A 26,671-nucleotide genomic window follows, 5' to 3' on the forward strand; every position below is an offset into this window, starting at 1 on the left:
CTGAAACTTCACATGTACACTTTTTAGACCCAGATACTAAATCCAAAGTAAAAATCAAAAAATCTCTTTTTTTTTTTTTTTTTTTTTTTAAATTTTTCAATAATTGGCTTTTTTATCAAAAATGACAATTTTTAAGAACTTTTTTTTGTGTGATTTTGTGTCTGGGGGGTCTAAAAGGTGTACCTGTGAAGTTTCAGCTCTGTAGCATGTCCAGAACCATAAAAAAAAAGATCGTTTGTATTAGAAAACTTTAAGCACAGGAATATGGCTTCTCTGCTGTAACACCTTGCCGGTTTAATAGCAGGCATTTTTTTGGGTTCTTTGCAGTCAGGAAAAACATCTGAACTTGTGTATAGTGGTACTGTGCACAAGTTCTGATGTTTTGCCTGCCTCCAAAACCCTCCAAAAAATGCCAGCAAAAACACACCTGGGCATTTTTTTTTTGACGCTAGCGTTTTTTTGGCATTTTTTGGGGTTCTTTTGAGGCAGGCAAAACATCTGAACATGTGTATAGGGGGGATATATAGACATATATGTCTGAATATATACCCCTAGACATATATAGGTGTGATAGTAGCAGAAATAAATGCTTGCGCTAATGAAATAATTTACAGTAATATATTTCTGCTACTATCACACCTATATATGTCTAGGGGTATATATTCAGACATATATGCCTATATATACACCCTATACACATGTTCAGATGTTTTGCCTGCCTCAAAAGAACCCCAAAAAATGCCAAAAAAACGCTAGCGTCAAAAAAAAAAAATGCCCAGGTGTGTTTTTGCTGGCATTTTTTGGGGGGTTTTGGAGGCAGGCAAAACATCAGAACTTGTGCACAGTACCACTATACACAAGTTCAGATGTTTTGCCTGCCTCAAAAGAACCCCAAAAAATGCCAAAAAAAACGCTAGCGTCAAAAAAAAAATGCCCAGGTGTGTTTTTGCTGGCATTTTTTGGGGAATTTTGGAGGCAGGCAAAACATCAGAACTTGTGCACAATACTACTATACACAAGTTCAGATGTTTTTCCTGACTGCAAAGAACCCAAAAAAATGCCTGCTATTAAACCGGCAAGGTGTTACAGCAGAGAAGCCATATTCCTGTGCTTAAAGTTTTCTAATACAAACAATCTTTTTTTTTATGGTTCTGGACATGCTACAGAGCTGAAACTTCACATGTACACTTTTTAGACCCCCCAGATACTAAATCCAAAGTAAAAATCAAAAAATCTCTTTTTTTTTTTTTTTAATTTTTCAATAATTGGCTTTTTTATCAAAAATGACAATTTTTAAGAACTTCTTTTGTGTGATTTTGTGTCTGGGGGGTCTAAAAGGTGTACCTGTGAAGTTTCAGCTCTGTAGCATGTCCAGAACCCCAAAAAAAGATCATATAAGTGTAAAAGAGGGGTCCCACCATCCCTGCTCTACTGAAAAATTATCTTTTTTCTGGTTCTGGACATGCTGCAGAGCTGAAACTTCACAGGTACACTTTTTAGACCCCCCAGACACTAAATCCAAAAAAAGTCATGCCTGCCTCCAAAAATGCCCGATAAATGCAAGAAAAAGCGCCGTAGAGAAGCCGTATTCCTGTTCTAATAAAAATTATAAGAAAATGCTAATTTTTGGGGGGTTCTGGACATGCTACAGAGCTGAAACTTCACATGTACACTTTTTAGACCCAGATACTAAATCCAAAGTAAAAATCAAAAAATCTCTTTTTTTTTTTTTTTTTTTTTTTAAATTTTTCAATAATTGGCTTTTTTATCAAAAATGACAATTTTTAAGAACTTCTTTTGTGTGATTTTGTGTCTGGGGGGTCTAAAAGGTGTACCTGTGAAGTTTCAGCTCTGTAGCATGTCCAGAACCCCAAAAAAAAGATCATATAAGTGTAAAAGAGGGGTCCCACCATCCCTGCTCTACTGAAAAATTATCTTTTTTCTGGTTCTGGACATGCTGCAGAGCTGAAACTTCACAGGTACACTTTTTAGACCCCCCAGACACTAAATCCAAAAAAAGTCATGCCTGCCTCCAAAAATGCCCGATAAATGCAAGAAAAAGCGCCGTAGAGAAGCCGTATTCCTGTTCTAATAAAAATTATAAGAAAATGCTAATTTTTGGGGGGTTCTGGACATGCTACAGAGCTGAAACTTCACATGTACACTTTTTAGACCCAGATACTAAATCCAAAGTAAAAATCAAAAAATCTCTTTTTTTTTTTTTTTAAATTTTTCAATAATTGGCTTTTTTATCAAAGAACTTTTTTTTGTGTGATTTTGTGTCTGGGGGGTCTAAAAGGTGTACCTGTGAAGTTTCAGCTCTGTAGCATGTCCAGAACCATAAAAAAAAAGATCGTTTGTATTAGAAAACTTTAAGCACAGGAATATGGCTTCTCTGCTGTAACACCTTGCCGGTTTAATAGAAGGCATTTTTTTGGGTTCTTTGCAGTCAGGAAAAACATCTGAACTTGTGTATAGTGGTACTGTGCACAAGTTCTGATGTTTTGCCTGCCTCCAAAACCCCCCAAAAAATGCCAGCAAAAACACACCTGGGCATTTTTTTTTGACGCTAGCGTTTTTTTTGGCATTTTTTGGGGTTCTTTTGAGGCAGGCAAAACATCTGAACTTGTGTATAGTGGTACTGTGCACAAGTTCTGATGTTTTGCCTGCCTCCAAAACCCCCCAAAAAATGCCAGCAAAAACACACCTGGGCATCTTTTATTTTTGACGCTAGCGTTTTTTTGGCATTTTTTGGGGTTCTTTTGAGGCAGGCAAAACATCTGAACATGTGTATAGGGGGTATATATAGGCATATATGTCTGAATATATACCCCTAGACATATATAGGTGTGATAGTAGCAGAAATATATTACTGTAAATGATTTCATTAGCGCAAGCATTTATTTCTGCTACTATCACACCTATATATGTCTAGGGGTATATATTCAGACATATATGTCTATATATTCCCCCTATACACATATTCAGATGTCATGTCTGACATCAAACATGTCCTCAAAAAAGCACTGGCAGTGGCAGCCCCTGCAGCATTAAAAAATGCTTGCTGGTGAGAAGCCACATGCCTGTCCCGAAGCAACACAGAGAAATGATCATTTCTCTATAGCGGTCACCCTGCTATGGAAGGGTTTTGTCACCCTGCCATAGCAGTCACTGTCAGTTAACCCTACACTACACTACGGTCCCCTGACACTTAACACTTTCCCTACAGAAACTATATTTTTGAAGCTAACTTAAGTGTAAAGGAGCACTCTAACTACACTAGATATCCCTTTCCTCACACTAAAAATAGCTAAATGACACTTTTAAAGTAAAATTAACAGAACTGCTTCCACTCTCTTCCATGTCCAGTATAACAATGCTGGGAATATGGCGGGGGCGATCTTATATACTGGGGGGCGTATTCACTAATGATTGGTCTAGGGACCCCCTAGTCACTCCAATCACATTCCTAGCATTCTCCTGCCCCCTCAATTGGCTTTTGCTAATGGTTCTGGTCCAATCACGGGCTTTTAAAGCCCATTTCCTGAAGCATTGCATTTTGGGCGGTTCTGGTTGCCGAATTCCGAACTTTTTGGGCAAAAAGTTCTAAATTCGGCCGAACCTCGAACACCCAATGTTCGGGCCGAACCGATGGTGGACCCGAACCGTTCGATCATCCCTACTGACAAGTTACAAAGATATGATGTTTTATCTATTTTAATCTTGTGAGTATTTTTGATTGGGGCATTTTAAATAAAATTGGTTTTATGGAGAACACTATGCGTCTCATTTGTATTCCATTTGTGTTTTGTATATTTTGAACCTTTTCGTTTTATGTAAAGGTAAAAACTCTTCAATAAAAATATTTTCAAAAAAGACAAAACAAACCATAGGGCCCATTTGTAAAGACTGCGCCAGTAAACGACCCGCTTTGTTGCCAAACTCATAAAATAAGCATCTGCTATAGAGTAGTTTTGACTTGGTTTTGAATAACTAAAGACAATAGGCCTGCTCCCTTAAATTTCCCATTTCTGTTGACAGTTGCATCGCCTGCGACTTTTTGTTTTGGTCTTCTAAATATTGTATACGAGATATTAATGAGTTTAATATTTCCCAATATTCTTTTTTACATCTGGAGCCCAGTTTGATTAAGGACCCCCGTATAACACATCTGTGCACCTCCCATACTATTTTTTTTTTTTTAAGCAAACAAACGTTTATTGAGTCATGTACAGTACAGAAAAAAAGGAGCAGAAGCAGTGTACAACAATAAATCAAGAAAAACATGCCAAACATATGAAGGGAAGTCTAGACAGGTATGGAGCATAAAACAGGCAGGTGGATATAGGGGCAGACATCAATAATCCACGTATGTGCAGTATGCATGGAAGAAAGCGCATAATCAAGAGTAGCAAAACCGTAAGTACATCATTGCAGTTAGGACGTGCACGTAACCGAGGCTTCAAGCCATCTGTCCCATATTTTTTTCTACCTTTTGGGACAACCTCTGTGGATGTAGATTACTTTTTTTGTAGGGGAGAGTGTTATTGATGTCAGCCATCCAGAAAGCCAGAGTAGGAGGGGATGGCTGAATACTAGTTTCCTAGCACTGAACAGGGATTCATGAAGAAAGCTGGTTGTGTACTTGTCCATGTCCTCATCCGGGAATATCGCTAGGAGGCAGCCTCCCATTCTATTAGTGATTTTACATCAGAACAGTAATTTAACTCATAAAACATTTGAAGATCCTTCTGAAGTTCTGCTCTATAAGTTTCATTTTAAAGAATGCTCTTTTTGAGATGCCACAGTTTATACTGCCCAGTTTTAATTGAGAAAGAAAGAGATATGGTAATAGGGGCATGGTCAGAGACAATCATAGGTTTAATAGTGGTTTCTCTCCCATTCTCCACCAAAGTGTGGAATATGAGGAAATAATAAATTCTTGAATAAGACTATGGACCGGTAAATAGTATGTATAGTCCCAAACATGATGGTGCGTAGCGTAGCGTGGGGGGTGCAGGGGGGGGGGATTATCCGCAGTGTCACTCTGTCTGTCTGACTTTGACATACACAGTTCACACACTGTCTGCAGCTTCCTCCATCTTTAGGCTGGGAGATGTCCAGCGTGGCCGCCCTATGGCTGAAAATGGCGGGTCGGGCGGGGCTGGACTGTGCCTCACCTGTCCATTGGTGTAGGGTGGGCTGGCGTTGCAAGCCAAGCCCCGCCTATGCTGCCTCTCCTCACTGCTCAGTCAGTTTAGCAGCGAGTGAGTCAGCAGCCTAGCGCTGTCACAGAGTGGGGTTTTTAATCACCTGATTAGAGCCAGAGTCTCTAATAGGCTTCAAAAAAAGGGTGGACCCGGGGCGCAGAGCAGTGCGCCCCAGCCCACCCATTGTGTGACAATAGCGAATGAAAATTCGCTATTGTCACACGGATCCTTCTCCTGGCCAATCAGGAAGCAGGTCTGAGACCCGCTTCCTGATCGGCCAAAAGGCGAACGCATGCCATTGACCGAGCCCACCCATTGTGTGACAATAGCGAATGAAAATTCGCTATTGTCACACGGATCCTTCTCCTGGCCAATCAGGAAGCAGGTCTGAGACCCGCTTCCTGATCGGCCAAAAGGCGAACGCATGCCATTGACCGAGGAGGGGGCGGGAGGACTCGAGGAGACGAGGGGAACTGAGAAGAAACGGCCGCTGCAGGTAAATCTCTCTGCATTAAAGGGGGCTTGCTGGTCTCTCTGCATTGAAAGGGGGCACGATGATCTCTCTGCATTGAAAGGGGGCACGATGATCTCTCTGCATTGAAGGGGGGCACGCTGGTCATTCTGCATTGAAAGGGGGTACGCTGGTCTCTCTGCATTGAAAGGGGGCACACTGGTCATTCTGCATTGAAAGGGAGCACGCTGGTCATTCTGCATTGAAAAGGGGCACAATGATCTCTCTGCATTGAAGGGGGGCACGCTGGTCATTCTGCATTGAAAGGGGGCACGCTGGTCTCTCTGCATTGAAAGGGGGCACACTGGTCATTCTGCATTGAAAGGGAGCACGCTGGTCATTCTGCATTGAAAGGGGGCATGCTGGTCACTCTGCATTGAAAGGGGGCACAGTGATCTCTCTGCATTGAAGGGGGGCACGCTGGTCATTCTGCATTGAAAGGGGGCACGCTGGTCTCTTTGCTTTGAAAGGGGGCACTCTGGTCATTCTGCATTGAAAGGGGGCACGCTGGTCATTCTGCATTGAAAAGGGGCATGCTGGTCACTCTGCATTGGAAGGGGGCATGCTGGTCACTCTGCATTGAAAGGGGGGACGCTGGTATCTCTGCATTGAATGGGGGCACACTTGTCACTCTGCATTGAAAGGGGGCACGCTGGTCTCTCTGCATTGAATGGGAGCACATTGGTCTCTCTGCATTGAAAGGGGGCACGCTGGTCATTCTGCATTGAAAGGGGGCATGCTGGTCACTCTGCATTGAAAGGGGGCATGCTGGTCTCTCTGCATTGAAAGGGGGCACGCTGGTCATTCAGCATTGAAAGGGGGCACGCTGGTCATTCTGCATTGAAAGGGGGCACGCTGGTCATTCTGCATTGAAAGGGGGCACACTGGTCTCTCTGCATTGAAAGCGGGCACGCTGGTCATTCTGCATTGAAAGGAGGCACGCTGGTCTCTCTGCATTGAAAGGGGGCATGCTAGTCATTCTGCATTGAAAGAGGGCACGCTGGTCTCTCTGCATTGAATGGGGGCACGCTGGTCATTCTGCATTGAAAGGGGGCACACTGGGCATTCTGCATTGAAAGGGGGCACGCTGGTCATTCTACATTGAAAGGGGGCATGCTGGTCATTCTGCATTGAGAGGGGGCACGCTGGTCATTCTGCATTGAGAGGGGGCACGCTGGTCATTCAAACTTGTATTTAGATGCATTTTACTTTAATTACATCAGTATTTTCATAACAAACAATGCATTTGCTTATGGGGTAAGGGTTTCTTTAACTAATCTAGTGGAAGAGACTCGAGTGCTAAAATCCCGCGCGTTAGGGGGCGCAAATTACTTGCCTTGCCCCGGGTGCTGACAACCCACGCTACGCCACTGGCTGTAGGCACTATTTATCCACAAGTTGAGCCTCATGTAAACCTTGTTTAAATCTCTTTAGCTATGGATAAGAATAGTGCGAGGAACCACGGGATAAATCTACCAAAGGGTCCATAGCCAGTTTAAAATCTCCACCTATAATAATCCTCCCTGCTGCAAAATATCTGAGATCTTCCAAACAAGATTCCAGAAATTAGAGCTGGAAGATATTAGTGAAGTAGACTTTGGCGAAAGTAACCACCTGATCATCATCAACTCTACCATGTAAAAATAAGTATTTACCTTGGGGATCAGACAGTTGATCTTCCAGCATCCATAGTGGGTCTTTAGTCAGCACAATAGAAACCCCTCGAGACTTAGAGTTATCAGAGCAACTATGATATATCATCTCTGGGAGGGGGTTGCCTATCATGTACAAAATGGGTTTCTTGCAGGAAAGCAAAATTTGTACGCACTTGGCAGCATTCCCTAAGAACTTGTGTCAGCTTCTCGGGGGTTTTCAGACCACATTAATTAAGTTTATTTTTACTGTATTCATGGTGCAGCAACAAATATATACAGAAATAAAAAAGAGAAAGGAGAAGAGAGAAAAAAACAAAAAAAAAAAGCAAAACACAACTCTAAATTCCTAAAGGGACAAATTACCAGTACGCCCCTATCAATCCAGGGTTTTTGGAGCAAATGACTATGTGGTGGAGGGGGGTGTCTGACCGCCAAACCGAGCGAGCACTATTGGTCCTACTGAGCACATCCACCTTAACATCTTTGCACGGATTATTTAGGGGAGTACATAAAACACTACTAGCATATCTACCTTTCGCCTCTGCTACTAAATGATATTGGATAGGGGCATACGGTTGTTTTTCCTTTTTAGTCCTGGGTACAGACAGCATTTAACTATTTATTATCCAGTGACAGGCAAGAAGAGAGAAGAAAAGAAAATTAAAAAAAAACTAAACTATTTTTCTTTCTCTCCTTTCTTCTATAACGTCAACTGGCAAAATGAAGAAGCTACACCTATATAGTGTAATACTTATTTTAAAAAAACAAAAACAATTAATCAGGAATTTAAATATTTTAAGTGCATTGAGAGATCAAAAAAAAAAAAAAAAAAAAACAGGGCAACGCATACAAAACAAAGCAAGAAAAATCCCCAGCTCAACTCACCAACCAGTCTGCTTAACGACCAAACTAACCGGTCTAACAATATGTGTTAAAAACAGGGGTTGTCCTTCCATGTGCTCCTTGCTGTGAAGCCCAGTTATAGGTGGGGGCAGAGGCCATTTTGTTTGTTATTGATATATACTGGTGAGGGGGGACACTGGACGCCTTTGCTGCCATTGTGCTATGTACTGGGTGTCCAGGGTGCCCTTGTGCCTTTAAGGAGGCTTCGCTACCTCCAGGCCCCTATATATCCATTAGAATGCACGTGCTTCCACTGTGGAGACTCTCATATAGATTTACAGGAGTCAGGACTGCAGGTAATGCTGTAAAGTGGCCATGCAGCTTACGCATGCTTTTGCAAATGTGTGCTAACTAAACCCCTGTTTTTAACGTAAATTGTTAGACAGGTTAATTTGGTTGTTAAGCAAACTGGTTGGTTCAGTTGAGCTGGGAATTTTTCTGGTTTTGTTTTGCTTGTGTTGCCCTTCCATGTGCTCCTTGCTATGAAGGTCAGTTATAGGTGGGGGCAGGGGCCATTTTGTTTGTTCTTGATGTATACTGGTGAGGGGACAAACTGGACAGCTTTGCTGCCATAGTACAGTAATTCCTAGCAAAAAAATGCAGATTTTAGCATGTGGGGAAAATTGCCCTGGTATACAAGTGTTTAAATACTATCTACTATGTTAACAACATATACAGTATCTCACAAAAGTGAGTAGGCCCCTCACATTTTTGTAAATATTTTATTATATTTTTTCATGTGACAACACTGAAGAAATGACAATTTGCTACAATGTAAAGTAGTAAGTGTACAGCTTGTATAACAGTGTAAATTTACTGTCCCCTCAAAATAACTCAACACACAGCCATTAATATCTGAACCGCTGGTAACAAAAGTGAGTACACCCCTGAGTGAAAATGTCCAAATTGGGCCCAGTTAGCCATTTTCCCTCGTTTTTGACTCATTAGTGTTACAAGGTCCCAGGTGTGAATGGAGAGCAGGTGTGGTAAATTTGGTGTTATCACTCTCACTCTCTCATACTGGTCACTGGAAGTTCAACATGACACCTCATAGCAAATAACTCTCTGAGGATCTGAAAAAAAGATGGCCTAGGCTGTAAGAAGATTTCCAAGACCCTGAAACTGAGCTGCAGCATGGTGGCCAAGACCATACAGCGGTTTAACAGGACAGGTTTCACTCAGAACAGGCCTCACCATGGACCAAAGAAGTTTAGGGCACGTGCTCAGCGTCCTATCCAGAGGTTGTCTTTGGGAAATAGATATATGAGTGCTGCCAGCATTGCTGCAGAGGTTGAAGGGGTGGGGGGGTTAGCCTGTCAGTGCTCAGACCATATGCTGCACACTGCATCAAATTGGTCTGCATGGCTTTCGTCCCAGAAGGAAGCCTCTTCAAAAGATGATGCAGAAGAAAGCCTGAAAACAGTTTGCTGAAGACAAGCAGACTAAGGACATGGATTACTGGAACCATGTCCTGTGGTCTGGTGATGAGACCAAGATAAACTTATTTGGTTCAGATGGTGTCAAGCATGTGTGGCAGCAACCAGGTGAGGAGTACAAAGACAAGTATGTCTTGCCTACAGTCAAGCATGGTGGTGGGAGTGTCATGGTCTGGGGCTATATGAGTGCTGCCGGCACTGGGGAGCTACAGTTAATTGAGGGAACCATAAATGACAACATGTACTGTGACATACTGAAGCAGAGCATGATCCCCTCCCTTCGGAGACTTGGCCACAGGGCACTATTCCAACATGATAACGACCCCAAACACATCTCCAAGATGACCATTGCCTTGATGGACTGGCCAAGCATGTCTCTAGACCTAAACCCTATTGAATGTCTGTGGGGCATCTTCAAACGGACGGCGGAGAAGTCCAAGGTCTCTAACATCCACCAGCTCCATGATGTCGTCATGGAGGAGTCGAAGAGGACTCCAGTGGCAACCTGTGATGCTCTGGTGAACTCCATGTTGTAGGGGGTTAAGGCAGTGCTGGAAAATAATGGTGGCCACACAAAATATTGACACTTTGGGCCCAATTTGAACATTTTCACTTAGGGGTGTACTCACTTTTGTTGCCAGCGGTTTAGACATGAATGGCTGTGTGTTGAGTTATTTTGAGGGGACAGCAAACTCACACTGTTATACAAGCTGTGCACTCGCTACTTTACATTGTAGCAAAGTTTAATTTCTTCAGTGTTGTCACATGAAAAGATATAATAAAATATTTACAAAAATGTGAGGGGTGTACTCATTTTTGTGAGATTCTGTATCCCATATTATATACATACATAAAGACCCTCTGTGGTGTAGCCTCTAACTCCATTTTAAAATTGGCTCCACAAACAGTGAATATTACATACACATATTACGCTTATTAAGCATCATTATACACTCCCAAGTGAAAGCAATAACTTCAGGCCCTGGAGAATAAAATAGTAGTAGTTTAATTTTTTCTGTCACACAATATTTGTGCAATTGTTTATCAAGCGTACATTTTCAGTAAAAAAAAATACACTAATTTAAAGGCACACAAATGCTTTTTTTTACACAATGTACGGTAAAATATAAAAGATGAGGTTGTACAGAGTAAATAGATACACAACATGTCAAGCCTGTATAATGGTGACAGCCCAAGTACCCTGAATTTTCCATAGGTGAAGCTTTTAGAGTTAACCATGATAAATGCCCTTAGAATTATTGCTCTCTCTCTCCAACCTGTGTGGAGATCTATAATATGTGTAGCCCAATCAACATTTTCAATGTTATGTTTGTATGTGTGTGTCTGGCAGAGCTGGCTCAAAAATTTTGGGGGGGTTGGAAGTAACTTTATATTTTACACTTTTTCACTAAAACTTTATTTATATCATTTAGGGGACCATAATTCTCCTGTGTGACAGCCGAAAGTAACAGTGACAGCTGAACCAAGAAGTGATGTAATGCACATTGCTTCTGGGTTATTGCTAGGTAAGAGAGATTAGCAAATGGATGTTCACTGGTCTCCCCTCCATTCTACTGCCATGGGGTTTCTGAGCAAGCAGGTGGGAGAGCAGAGAACAGAAAATTTTGCAGGGGGGGGGGCATGTAGGGGTCGGGTGAATGTACCAGGGGTGTGTGGAAGCAATCAGGTAGCTGTACAGCCATTGAATTGCTTCCACCTAATAGCTTGTAGTTTACATGCATGTGTGTAAAATCCCCACTGCTGCCGATGTAAGACATACATGGATGGCAGCAAAAAAAAAAGGTTCAAGTGTAAATTTTAGGTTCTGTAATTTTTCAACCTTTCACCGGTGCAAGCAATTTTGGGGCTTGACATATTTGGTGTCTATTTACTTGATGTGAACTCATCTTTCATATTTTACTGGTTCATATGTATGTGCTTGCAAAGATATACATAAACAAATGTGAGTCTTTAGTTTTGAAACTTGGGTGAAAAATCAAAGTAAAATCAAATGCCAATATATATTTCTTGTCATTATGCTGGTACCAGTCTCATATGGTACACTAAAACGTATGCAAACATTTCCAGTGACATACACATTAAGCTTTAAAATACAGCTGTTTTAACATTTGGATAATTATATACACTCTGGCACCAAGTCTTGCTTTGATGGTACCAATCAGGCTTAGTCAAGTTAAAAAAACCACACATTTAAATGATCATAAACATTTCAAAGAAATGCTATGAAAAATGCCAGCAGCGTAAAAGAGGTGCTGACATAACTGACAAGCACAAAGGAATCTATCTGGAAAATGATAACAGAAATTCATTCTTCTGAAGGTGACAGGTAGTGTAGATGAAAATAAAATTTTGTAAAGACAAGGAGAAACAACTTCACAAAATAGACAGACAAAATTCAAATGGCAAAATGCTATAATTCAACATGTCATGTACTGCAAAGTCTGATATCCAACATAATGTTTACATTGTTTAATGATAAGAGAAATTTTTGAAAATCGACACTTCCAAAATTTACAAATGTGAAAATTGATGCAGTTTGAATCAAATCTAGATTCAGCCATTCACCTCAATCTAGTCCTATACTACCATGGCTTTTTTGAGCACGTGGCTGAGTATACAGTTGCTATTTGTTCATGGTGAGACATATATGCATAATAACTTGGAAACAAAGCTCACTATCAGTGTTTCTGACTATCTAGCACCTCCTAGTTCTTATCTGCTCTGTGGATGCCTTTATATATCATTCTGTCTAACCAAGATTTCCAACCTAGCATTCCTGTTTGATCTAACTAGGGTGATTTCTGCCAGCCCTGATTTCTGCCACTTTCCTGAGTAGAGATGAGGTTCAGGCCGAAGTAGAATTCAGTCCAAACTTTGTCCATGTAGCATTTGATGAATTGGAGAACTAAATAGGGTGTTCATCAGCCCACCAAGCTGAACCTCTGGATGCAGCATAAAGTGATAACATTTAAGTTCAAAACTAATCTTAGAAAGTATTAATTTCCTGAAAAGGTAGTTGAAGCTTGGAATAAACTACCAGCAGAGGCAATGAGACAGTCAACAGTAAATTGCTTCAAACATGCCTGGGACAAACATATGCTATATTACCAAAAGTATTGGGACACCTGCCCTTAACATGCACATGAACTTTAATGGCATCCCAGTCTTAGTCCATAGTAATCAATATTGAGTTGGCCTGCCCTTTGGTTTAGGCCAAGGTTTAGAAGTGTGTCTATGGGAATGTGTGACCATTCTTTCAGAAGCGCATTTGTGAGGTCAGGCACCGATGTGGACAAGAAAGTCTGGCTCACAGTCTCCGCCTTAATTCATCCCAAAGGTGTTCTATTGGGTTGAGGTCAGGACTAGGGTTGTGCAGGCCATTAAAATTCCTCCACCCCAAACTCGCTCATCCATGTTTTTATGGATTTGCTTTGTGCACTTGTCCAAATCATTTGGTGGAGGGGGGATTATGGTGCAGGGTTGTTTTTCAAGGGTTGGGCTTGGCCCCTTAGTTCCATTGAAAGGAACTCTTAAGGCATCAGCATACCAAGGAATTTTGGAAAATTTTAATTTCATGCTCCCGACTTTGTGGGAACAGTTTGGGGATGGCCCCTTTCTGTTCCAACATGACTGCACACCAATGCACAAACAAGATCCATAAAGACATGGGTGAGCGAGTTAGGTGTGGAGAACCTTGACTGGCCTGCACAGTCCTGACCTCAACCCGACAATCCAGGCCTTCTCATTCAACATCAGTGCCTAACCTCACAAATGCACTTCTGGAAGAATGGTCAAACATTCCCATAGACACACTCCTAAACCTTGTGGACAGCCTTCCCAGAAGTTGAAGCTGGTATAGCTTCAAAGGATGGGCCAACTCAATATTGAACCGTAAAGTTCATGTATGTGTAAAGGCAAGCATCCCAATACTTTTGGTAATATAACGTAGATCTATAGTCAGACAATAAAGTTAAAGAAAATAAATAAAATAAAAAATAAAATGAAAAAAAAATGGGCAGCCTCGATGGACTACTCAGTCTTTTGCTGCCATCACTTTTCTATGTTTCTATTTACCTTTGAGCTGAGGATTCCAGCATGGACGTCATTCCCTATTTACAATAACAATCGTTAAAACCCAGGTGTTAAAAAAAAAAAAAAGAAATCAGCCACAATTCATTTTGCGCAATATACAGAAATAGCAATGTGAAAATAATATTCCTCATTGATCACAAAAAATACTTAAATACAAAAAAAAAGTTCAGTATTCAAAGAAACAGAAAGAGAGGGAACAAGAAAAATAAAAGCAAATTGAGGATTTGGTCCCTCTGGTAGGCAGCCGGGCTCTAATCTACATGCTTGGTGCTAACATGCCCCTCACACAAAAATAAAAAATACATTAAAAAAATAAAGACAGAAAAAACAATATCTTCTAGTGACAGCAGGTGCAAAAATACTCCAGCCATTCATATGTATTTCTTATTTTTATGAATCCATGCAGCTGCATCAGGTGGGTTAAAAAAAAAAAATTGTGTCTCTTCCCTAGCAACAATCCTTAGCCATACAGTTTAAAACAAAGCATATGATACTTTCCTGAAATGTAGCCCTTTTTCTTGATTTCTTTATATAATTTCTTGTATTATACTCAAGGCAGTGTACTCTCAATCAGAACAGTATCTCTATCCTGATAATTAATAAACTGGTCAGGTTGAATTTGGCATTCCCCAAGGTGCAGGGGGTGGCTCAGCACACAATAAGCCCTCTCCACTGCAAACACAGAGGAAAATGCTTTTTTTTTTTTAAACACACAGAGAAGTCATACTCTGATATATTATCCTCCTGAAACCTTTTTCAGAACTTCAACAAATCTAACATTGTTCAAATGCAGTCTCTTTTCAGTGGTATTAATCTTATCAATATTAGCATTTGCCTTTTGCTTAAGATAATGCATATCTAGATTTAAAGGGTAAACTAGGGGTAGACAACCTTATCTGATGAAAAATGTCAGATAGGGCTGCCATTGCATGACAGCCCTCACCCCAGTTTCTTCTCATACACTTTAACTCCCCCTATACACTTTAATTTCCCCAACCCATTGTCTCCCCACAACTTAGCAGAAACCCCTATAAACTTTAAAACTTGAGGAAGAGGGACATTTTGAGGAAACAAGGATCTGTGGCATGCTGTAGTAAAAAAGTGGGCATTCTAAAATTATTCTGCATTTTAGAGTCTGAGACTACTAAATATATATATATATATATATATATATATATATATATATATACACTACGCCGGTATGCTGTAGCCCTACTATAGTACAGAAGAACTCCTTAAAGCAGTATTAAACTCAAAACCAAAAATGTAATATATTGCAGCTTATCAATTAGATGTGGTGGCATCATTTGTTTTTTTTTTTAGATTTTTTTGACATTTTGATTCCGTTTTCACCTAGGGATTTGGCCAGTAACACACCTGTATTACAGTGTCTCCACTCTGGATGGAGGAGCACAGGAGCACCTTTGACCTGCAGCATTGTCAGTCTGGGGTGGGGGGGGGGGTGGGAGTTTTAGATGTACTAACAGATTTAGACACTAACAAATTGAAGCCAAACTCCAGCTCTCACTGCATTTACACAAGCAGCTGCAGCAACAGTTTTTTTTTTCTTTTGGGATAAAGGTTTTACATGAATAATAGCTAATCATTGTAAGCACCCCTGTCAGTGGCAAATGGGGAAATCTGCATCAAATTCACACATATGTGAACCCAGCCTAAGTGATACACTGAGAACTTGTTCTGCTGAAAAATACCAGACTTACTGGCTGGATTACCAGGTAAAAATAAAGAAAAGGAAGCTAAAAAAAAAAAAAAAATGAATGCAGTCACGGCATCTAAGAAATGATAAGCTGCATAGTTACATAGTAAGTGAGTAGGGTTGAGCGAACCTGGACTGTATTGTTCGTGTTCGTACCGGACTTTTGGGTATTCGGTACCCGGACCCGAACCAGAACATTTCACTGTATGTTCGGGTACTGTCCGTTGTTCGGTAACGTTATTTGATGTTTTGGTGCGGTTTTAATGGCACGCTTTCAACAGGTGCAAGGCAGCCAATCAGCAAGCATTTAACTAGTGTGCCCTAGAAGCCATCACAGCCATGTCTACTAATGGCATGGCTGTGATAGGCCAGTGCAGAATGTGACCCAGACTCTATATAAGCTGGAGTCACACAGCACCGTGCGTCACTCTGCTTTAACTACTGTAGGGAGAGGTTCCTGACTGCTGTTGAGGGAGAGATAGGAGTTTACTGTAGGGGCAGGTTGGAGAGATTGCTTGTAGGGAAAGAATAGGAGGATCAATCTGCTTTATCATACAGCGATCTACATTGATTTGGTTGTCTGGGGTGCAGTGCATGATGTTTTTGCTCAGAGGGAGAGATAGGAGTTTACTGTAGGGCCAGGCTGGAGAGATTGCTTGTAGGGAAAGCATAGGATAGGAACAATCTGCTTTAATCAGACAGCGATCTACATTGATTGTATTGTGTGGGGGTGCAGTGAACGATCTCTATACCCTGACCTGAGCCCAGTGAGGAGGAGAAGGGAGAAACAAAAAAATGTTATCAGTCTGTTAGGCGTGCGGTGCTGCACATTTCATGCATACCTCAGTGCATATGTGTGTGCTTAATCTGCATTTAAAAAAGAAAAAACATTTTTTCCTTCATATTTAACTTTAAAGACTGTATGTCAAACAGACATTGCTTGTCTAACCTGCTCTTCAAAAAGCACCAATGTGAGGGGAAAATAATTATTTTACCGTATTTAGGGTAAAAAATTTTTTTTTCAGTTTTTCATTCAAATGTTTTTTTTATCTGTTATTATTCAATAGCAGAATAGAACAACAACAGTATCCAAACATGTTAGGCGTGCGGTGCTGCACATTTCATGCAACCTCAGTGCATATGTGTGTGCTTAATCTGCATTTAAAAAAGAAAAAACATTTTTCCTTCATATTTAACTATAAAGACTGTATGTCAGACAGACAATGCTTTTCTAACCTGCTCTTCAAAAAGCACCAATGTGAGGGGAAAATAATTATTTTACAGTATTTAGGATTAAAAAAAATATTTTTCAGTTTTTCATTCAAATGTTTTTTTTTTTTTTTTATTTAATAGCGGAATAGAACAACAGTATCCAACCTGTTAGGCGTGCGGTGCTGCACATTTCCTGCAACCTCAGTGCATATGTGTCTGCTTAATCTGCATTTTAATAAGAAAAATACTTTTTTTCCTTCATATTTTACTGTGACTTACAGGTTTAGACAGACACTGCATTTCAAATCTGCTATTCAACAAGCACCAATTAAGGGGACAATTATTTTTCAGTTTTTCATTCATACATTACAGTGCGATACACCCATTGCATACTATTGTATTGTGCCTTGCAATAAAAAAAAAACATTTAGGGGCAAAAAAAGTTGATTGCGGCCCTGTCCGCGTATGTTACAGTGAGATACACCCATTGCATACTGTTGTATTGCGCCTTGCAATAAAAAAAAACTATTTAGGGGACAAAAGAGTTTATTGCTGCCCTGTCCGCATATGTTACAGAGAGATACACCCATTGCATACTGTTGTATTGCGCCTTGCAATAAAAAAAAATATTTAGGGGACAAAAGAGTTTATTGCTGCCCTGTCCGCATATGTTACAGTGAGATACACCCATTGCATACTGTTGTATTGCGCCTTGCAATAAAAAAAAACTATTTAGGGGACAAAAAAAGTTGATTGCGGCCCTCTCCGCATATGTTACAGTGAGATACACCCATTGCATACTGTTGTATTGTGCCTTGCAATAAAAAAAAAACATTTAGGGGACAAAAAAGTTGATTGCGGCCCTGTCCGCGTATGTTACAGTGAGATACACCCATTGCATACTGTTGTATTGCGCCTTGCAATAAAAAAAAACATTTAGGGGCAGAAAAAAGTTGATTGCGGCCCTGCCTGCGTATGTTACAGTAAGATACATCCATTGCATACTGTTGTATTGCGCCTGGCAATAAAAAAAACATTTAGGGGCAAAAAAAAGTTGATTGCGGCCCTGTCCGCGTATGTTACAGTGAGATACACCCATTGCATACTGTTGTATTGCGCCTTGCATTAAAAAAAAATATTTAGGGGACAAAAAAAGTTGATTGCGGCCCTGTCCACGTATGTTACAGTGAGATACACCATTACATACTGTTGTATTGCACCTTGCAACAAAAAAAATTTAGGGGACAAAAGAGTTTATTGCTGCCCTGTCCGCATATGTTACAGTGAGATACACCCATTGCATACTGTTGTATTGCGCCTTGCAATAAAAAAAAACATTTAGAGGAAAGAAAGATATTAAATTGCGGCTTAATCTGTATCTGTATGTGTGAGATACACCCGTTGTATACTGTTGTTCTAGTCCACTATTCTATAAACACCCATGAAGCAGGAGGAGCCAGAGACCTTTCTTGGTTTTTGAGGTGTCTACTCCACTGCAGCTCGTGCTTTGCACTTAGATGCCTGGTCATGTAGGTTGTGCTCAGGTTGAGAAGGTTTATGCCACGCTTCAGGCTCTGATTGCACAGCGTGCAAACCACTCGTGTCCTGTCATCAGCACATTGTCTAAAGAACTGCCACGCTAGGGAACTCCTGTGAGCTGGCTTTGGTGTGCTCAGTCCCTTGCTGTGTTGGACAGTAGCAGGCGTAGTGTCAATGGCACGGCCACACCGCTTTTACACCCTGCTCCCTCTTCTGCTGTGCTGATGGCTCTGTGCGACCACCGCCTCTTCCTCCAAACTACTCAGGTCACCTGCATGACATTCATTCCATGTGGGGTCGAGGACCTCATCACCCTCCACATCATCTTCCACGCAGTCTTCACCCCTGCAACCCTTGTCGGTCTGCACAATTCGGAATTCCGCAGCAGTTGGCACCTGTGTTTCGTCATCATCCGAGATGTGCTGCGATGGTCCTCCCATGTACTCATTTTGAGACATAAGTGGTTGGGCATCGGTGCACTCAATCTCTTCCACTTCTGGGGCAGGGCTAGGTGGAAGGCCCTGGGAAACCATGCTAATAGAGTTATCAAAAAGAAGAAGAGACTGCTGCATGACTTGGGGCTCAGACTGCTTGGCTGATTTGCAAGGGGGTGAGGTGAAAGATTGATGGCCATCGGCTGCAGGTGGCAACTCTGCCCTTTCAGCAGAAGACTGGGTGGAAGACAATGTGAAGGAACTGGAGGCACTGTCAGCAACCCAATCTACTATCGCCTGTACTTGTTCTGGCCTCAACATTTGTGGAGGCGCATTAGGCCCTGCCAAATACTGCTGTAAGGTTCTGTCGCCTACTCGCAGCTGAGAAAGGTGTTTCACTTGTGCGTGTAGCTGCCACAGATCGACCACGCCTTGCAACAGGAGCTCCACCAGCAGCACCACCACCCAGCACTAACATGGTGGAGCAGTATGTGTGCACACGCCTAGACGTACTGAATGACGGGTCTGCCCCCTTCAACTTCTGGGTCTCCAAATTGGGCACATGGCCTGAGCTTGCTCTTTACGCCTTGGAGGTGCTGGCCTGCCCTGCAGCCAGTGTATTATCTGAGTATTATTGTATTATCTGTGTATTTAGCATGGCTGGGGGCGTTATCACAGACAAGCACAGCCGCCTGTCCAGAGCCAATGTGGACAAGCTCACGTTCATTAAAATGAACCAGGCATGGATCCCACAGGACTTGTCCAAACCTTTTGGAGAAAAGACATATATACTGGCCTTACCCAGCCATTGTTGAATTTGATCTTTCTAACTCTTTTGGGGTGTACTCTAATTAAAAGAAATAAAATTAAAAACCAAAACCAGTGTTGGCTACCTCGTCCTCCCCCTCCACCTACACCGCCACATTCACCGCCACCTCAACCTCCTACTCCATATAGGCCTCGTCCTCCCCCTCCACCGCCGCCACCGCTTCCACCTACACCACCATATCCTCCGCCACCTCAACCTCCTACTCCATATTGGCCTCGTCCTCCTCCTACATCATTCAAGATGATTATTTTTTTTTTCTGTTTTTTCTGTTCTTTTAAGTTATTTCCCTATCCACATTTGTTTGCAGAGCACTTGCCATGCTCTTAAGATGATTTTGCTGCCATTTGCAGCCCTCTAGCCCTTTCCATGTTTGTTTTAGAGGCATTTTAGTGCTCAAAAGTTCAGGTCTCCATTGACTTCAATGGGGTTCGGGATCATGACAAATTTCGGGTTAAGTCCGGGTCACGAACCCAGACTTTTTTTTCAAGTTCGGTCGAACCCACCAAACCCAAACATCCAGGTGTTCGCTTTAACTCTATTAGTGAGCTTGGAAAAAGACATCAGTCCATCCAGTTCAACCTATGATGTGTGTGTGTATGTGTTTGATATTAACCGTACATTGTATACCCCTGTATGCTGTGGTCCTTAAGGTGACTGTCTAATTTTTTTTTGAAACTATCGATGCTCCCTGCTGATACCACTGCTTGTGGAAGAGAATTCCACATCCCCACTGCTCTGACAGTAAAGAACCCACTTACGTATTTTAAGGTTAAACTATTTTTTCTCTAGTTTTAGGGAGTGGCCACGTGTCTTATTGTATTCCCTTTCTCTGAAAAGTGTGTTCCTTATGCTAATGTCACCAGTATAGTATTTGTACATTGATATCATATCCCCCTTCTCAAGCGTCTCTTCTCCAGAGAGAATAAGTTCAATGCTTGCAGTCTTTCCTCATAGCTTAGATTCCCCATTCCCCTAATTATTTTTGTTGCCCTTCTCTGGATTCTCTCCAGTACCAGCACATCCTTTCTGGGGACCGGTGCCCAAAACTGGACGGCATACTCCAGGTGTGGCCGGACCAGAGTCTTGTAAAGTGGGAGAATAATCTCTTTAGTTCTGGAGCGAATCCCCTTTTTATACATGCTAGTATTCTGTTGGCTTTGCTTATAGCTGCTTGGCATTGCATGCCAATGCCAAGCCTGTTGTCCACTAGGATCCCCAGGTCCTTTTCCATCTCAGATTCACCCAGAGGTTCCTCGCCCTAGTGAGTATCTTGTGTTCGTATTTCTGACGCCCAAGTGCATTACTTTACATTTTTGAACATTAAACCTCATCTGCCATGTAGTTGCCCACTCCATTATTTGGTTCAGGTCTGCTTGTAAGGTTTCCACATCCTGTATAGAAGTTATTGCCCTACTTAGTTTAGCTGCAATTTATTAAGTTATTGCCCTACTTAGTTTAGCTGCAATTTAATAAGTGTTTCCTTTAGGGTTTCTCCTATCCTTTAAAGCCAAGGAAGTTGCCATCTTAGCCTCTGCTTGATCTACAGTTGCCATGGTGCTGCACATATGATCAGTTATGACATCAGCCATATGATGGCTTGACAGTTCAGTTGAGAATTAACTTAAGTACATCAGTAACCGAAACAGTTCTCATTCAAGGCATGCCTGCCTTGATGGTAGCATGTTTTTTAAATAAGTTAAACTGATGGGTTTAGTTCTGCATGTTTTACACACACACAAACCCCAGCACAAAGTTAACTCTTTCATTACCCCCCCCCCTTGTTACCCCTTGGATGGTAATTTTTTCTTGAGTACTGGTAGCAATGCTTTTTACCCACAGAGAATATTTTGAGTCCAGCAGGAATCCCTTCCCTGAACCCATGGGGTCACTCTGTCAGCATAAATCATGTTAGGTGGTCTTGATAACTTAGATAAGGAATTTTGTGTCTGAGGTGCTAAACATATAGTGTTATCCTCTGTTGAAAGGTTATGATAGCTTTTTTGAATAGATAGTGATTTAATCTGGTAGCAAGTTTTTCATTCACTGGTTATTATTGGCAATACATTTATTGGGAAATGATTAGGGATTGACCGATTATCAGCAAAGCCGATATATCGAGGGCCAATATGAACTTTTCCCATCCCACCGGGAGACCCAGGCAACCAGCCTGAATGGCCACCGAAGACCCGATGAAAGCTGCATTTGGCTCTGATCGGATCTCTATGCAAAAACCCGGAAGTGCGGAAGTGATGTGAAGAGTGACATCACTTCCGGGTAATGACGCCAGATAAATAAAAAATGGCAGCATTCAAAACAGCCAAACTTGGTAGTTTGAATGCTTTTAAGTGCAGAGAAAGGGTTTGGGGTCTTTTAGACCCCCAGATCCCTCCACAAGAGTACCTGTCAAGAAAAAAAAATTTAAAACAAAATTTTTATTAAATGTACAAAAATATCGGCGCATGTCGGCCGATACTGATACGCATTGGCCAAAATATCGGTATCGGCAATGAAAAACTGATATCGGTCGATCACTAGAATTGATCTGGGAAAGAAAATGTATATGATCAGTGTCTCACACTGGAAATATTTGCTGGATTGGATAATCATTGGGCTGTCTATGGTAATACACCACCAATGGCATATTCTAGTAGTGTAAAAATTCATTTTTAAGATTGTATTTTGTTTTGACAGTTTATTGTTTCAACAATAAAGCAGCACGTAGTGTGCATGGTAATTTGGCATACAGTGAAAGAAAATAGTAGGATCATTTGCAAATGCCTGGTCAACATTAGCTGTCTATAGTCAACGCTGTTTAAAGAATGACAACATATAGCTAATAATAGATATGTTTCTGTAATATGGCTGTACCATTGCAGAGCTGGTCCTGCATAAAATGAACCTGAGTGTTTACCTAATATCTAATGCAGTCTCAGGATCATAGAGCAGTCAACTCCAGGTACATAATTACATCTATGCTTTATTTGCAGAGTGCCTGGATTTCCGCAAAGGTGCTCTATATTGCAATGTCCAGTACAGATTTCATGATCAATCTCTACTTGCCTTTCTCTTCAAGCCATCCCTTTGTATAGCACACGTGAATAACAAATCATCAGCTTCACTGGCCAATAGGAATGTAGGATGTGGTAGTGAGAGGATAGGAAAAGGCAGGCTGTGTATGAAGCATGGAATATGTTGCACGTATTTGAATAATGAACATGTTTTTGTGATACCTAGGCACTCTTTAAAGGCTCATGGTTTTTTACCTTTATGCATTCCATGCATGAAGGTAAAAAACCTTCTATGTATGAAGGTAAAAAAACCTTCTGTGATCATGAGCCTCCCAGCCCCCCTAATACTTACCCAAGTCCCATCTTGATCCAGCAATGTGCATGAGAGCATTGGCTCTCCTGGGTCTTTTCCTCCTCATTGACTGAGACAGCTCTGGCTTCCGCTACTGTCAATTACAGTCAGTGAGCAATAAGAAGAGAGCAGTGCTGAGCCACGATCCAAGTGTAAATGGACACACAGAGTTGGGGAACCGCATTGAGCCTGCTCGGGTGCCCCACAGCAAGCTACTTGCTATGGGGGGCACTTGGCAGGAGGGGGGCCAGGAGTGCTGGGAAGGGGCCCAATAAGTGGAGGACTGAGGCTACTTTGTGCAAAACCACTGCACAGAGCAGGTAAGTATAACATGTTTGTTATGTTTTTAAAAACTGCATTTAATATAACAAACTGAAATGTAAGTAAGCACATTGAGGTTTATGCTTTTTGGACTCAAGGGCTCCTTAGAAGTTAAGGTGGTTCCAATGCTTATATTTTATGTTTATTTGAAAAAGGAGTCATGGGGAAAATGTAATTCTAGCATTGTCTTAAATGTAATAATGTATAATAGACTTCTGTATAGATTAATGATGAAGACGTGTTGATACAGTATATTAAACAGGAAAAGGCATAGCCATTATAAATAGAAAAGCAAATGTTTGGGTCATTTCAGATATCTGATAAGGAACATTTACAATGTATCATTATTTGACATACTGAAATATGCAGTTGATTTGTAGAACATTCATGAAAATGTAATCTTAACAAATACAAAATCAGAAGCCATTAAAACACTTTAAATACCCCACAGAATCCATGACACCACATTAATTAAACTATGCTCAACACTGAGCACAGTAACTCATATTTATCTCCACAGATTTAGAAGTGACAGATGATCATCATTAAGGAGATGACAACATGATGTATCTGACATTAACTGTGAAATTTGAGCTAATTTCTTTCTCAGGTAATGACACCTAGATACAGTGTATTCATTTTTTTTATATTTATAAATTATGGTTTACTTTTAAAATAGATTTGAAAGAAATCCCCATGAATATATGTGGCAAAGTTTGTTACTTTACTGTAACAGCTTCCCACAAACATCTTTATCAGTCAAACGCAATTTGGTAATGACTTTTACTGTTTGTAATAAGATTGACTGAAAAATATTGCCAGTCCCAGATCCTATGATTGATCTTAGCTAAAGTCGTTAAAGTGATTGTATTAGTGCAAAAGAACAACACAATTCAGTAACCCTAGAAGTAGGGGGTTCCCTTTGAAATCTTGTCCTAAAAATGTAACTGTGAGTGCAAATAAAAAAAAAGTATTATGGACAATATTCAACTGAGCTAAAGTGTTCAACAATTTGTTCTGATAAAGGCTAAAGGTATATAAAAACTTACAGTTTCTTTTATTCTAGCTATGAATAGCTGGTTACTAATGACATTATTGAAGCAACCACCAAAAGTTTATGATTATAGTCTTACAAATGGCTTAGAAAACATTTTTTAATCATGATTTATTAACGAAACAAAGAAATTGCTTATCAGATTAACAAGATTGTCAGATTAACAATGAGAACAAAATGAGACAAAGCACTTAGAATTTGTACTGCCTTCTTTTATGCTAATATTTCTGTATTGAAATCTAAAGCCGGCCATAAATGGTTTGAATCTCAGCAGGTTCCGCAGGAACTTGGGTACAACCAGCCTGTCAGATTTTTCATACAATTATTGCTAGTAGCAGTGACGGCTTTCCACGCCTCCCCGCTGGGAGAACACAATGGTTCCACTGGAGGGATTCCCTCATCGGCAAGGTGCCTCTAAGTGCAGTAATGACCATTTATAAGATAAATAGTCATTGCTGCACTCAGATTCACCTTGTGTTCTTTCTACATTTCTGCAGAGCTGCTTCTCCTCTTAAGCACTACCCGAGTGCATGCGGACTAAAACCACCGATTGGACCTAGGGCTCTGCCCCACGGAAGGCCATATTCTCCTCTATTCCCTTTAGCAATACTGACTGTGTTATCGGCGAATTAAGCAATCACAGGTTGCAGGAATGAAATTCACTCAGTTTATGACTGACGTAACATAGGATTTGTATTGCCTTTTTTATTCTAATATTGCTATACTGCATTGAAATCTAGCATATTGCTTTTTTAAAAAAACATTTTAATCTGATCTACGAGTAAATTTCACATATATGTAAATCACAAAAATTTTCACGAATAATACTTCTGTTAAAAAAAAAAGACAGGTCTAGCCCAAACAAAAACAGACACATCCTTTTGTCAAATAACTTTTTTGTATTATTGGAAAAAACCTAAATAAACACCTCTTAAAAAAGATTTTAACAGTATGAACGCAAATGTATTAGCAAGGTGATAATAAAGCCATTAGCACTAATTTTTTGAATGCATAGAGTGGGTGCCACACTATAAGCATGCTTATTAGTAGCAGGTTGTATTATTCTATGCATTTATACACAGTGCTATTTTTTTTTTTTACTTTATATTGCTGCACAGGAGAAGAGCATATTGATATATGATATTGTGGAATATCTGCATCATCAATTTGATTGTTGCATTGGGGTGAAAATAAATACTGAATCATGTTTTAATTACATACAGTCCTCATGCATTTAAAAGAACAAATTTGTAACTTGAAATATGTGTAATAAACTTATTCTTAAAGAGAAATATCAAACTCCTTAATGTGACTTAAAGTGTTACTAAACCCACAACAGTAAAACCAGTCTGTATATGCAGTAAAACATACTTGTTATACTCACTGTGGAGCCTAATAGGTTAATCCTCTGCATTGTTTAAAAAGGCTGTTTGATCTTGTCTTCTCTGATATTCCCCTTATTTTACTCTATCCAATTCATCTGCTTTAAAGAACAAAGTCCTAGGAGGTACTCTGCATGTGCTCAGTGTATTGCTAAAGAGTTTTTTTTTTGGAGTGTACATGTGATCAGCATAGGGCCAATCAGCACTGTCCAGAGGGAGGATTAGGGTTCCTGCAGCCTCATAGGACAGAATGAAAACTCCTCCTACAAGTTTTAACCAAGCACTGAAAGAAGTCACAGGATTGCTATATACTGCTGATGATAAAACGTATTTAGCATTTTATATTAACTAAAATAATTGCATTTCCATGTCATGTGTAGTATGGGAGATCAGATATAGTGAATGGAGGGTCCTGGGTTTGGTAAAACTTTAAACACAGGAAAATGTGTGTATAGTCAAATCTGTACAGTCCAGTCTTTCAGTGCTTCTGCTAAATTACTAGATCATTTAGGTGGAAAAAGAAGGCTCATGCTATGCTCACATAAGAATTCCATACTGCCCTCACAATAGCTAAAAAATATTGATCAAACAGGAGAGCCAGCTTCCATATATATTCACTATTTTATAAAATAATGATTTACAGCAATTGTGTAAGCAAACTTAATGGTTTCTATGTAATTAAACATATAGCAAAAAAAAAAACTAACTGAAAGTTTCAACCTCTGTTTATACTTATGACCCTCTGATGAAGATGAACAATGGGATTCCTTTTCCTTTAATGTTGGAATAATAAGGCATTTACAGGTTCACCTGCAGCTGTGAATGAAATCTGTACTCCTGAAAGGCGTACTCTTTAACACTGGCACCAATCTGTATCTATAAGGCCCTGTTCACACCTGAGCGTTTTTCAGCTCGTAAAACGCTAATTTCTGAAGCCTTGAAATGTCCAACAAGCAAAAATTCCATTCATTTCAATGGCCCGTGTTCACATGTGA

General features: G+C 40.6%; 1 protein-coding gene across 1 annotated transcript in view; it reads right to left on the reverse strand.

Moving 5' to 3' along the window:
• The window catches only part of LOC309552619 (dynein axonemal heavy chain 3-like), a 1,537,563-nt gene that overhangs the window by 1,495,579 nt on the left and 15,313 nt on the right, over positions 1-26,671 (reverse strand). The window lies entirely within an intron of this gene.

This window comes from Pelophylax lessonae, assembly GCF_965119305.1.
Source record: "Pelophylax lessonae genome assembly, chromosome: 4".
In the NCBI taxonomy this organism is placed as follows: Eukaryota; Metazoa; Chordata; class Amphibia; order Anura; family Ranidae; genus Pelophylax; species Pelophylax lessonae.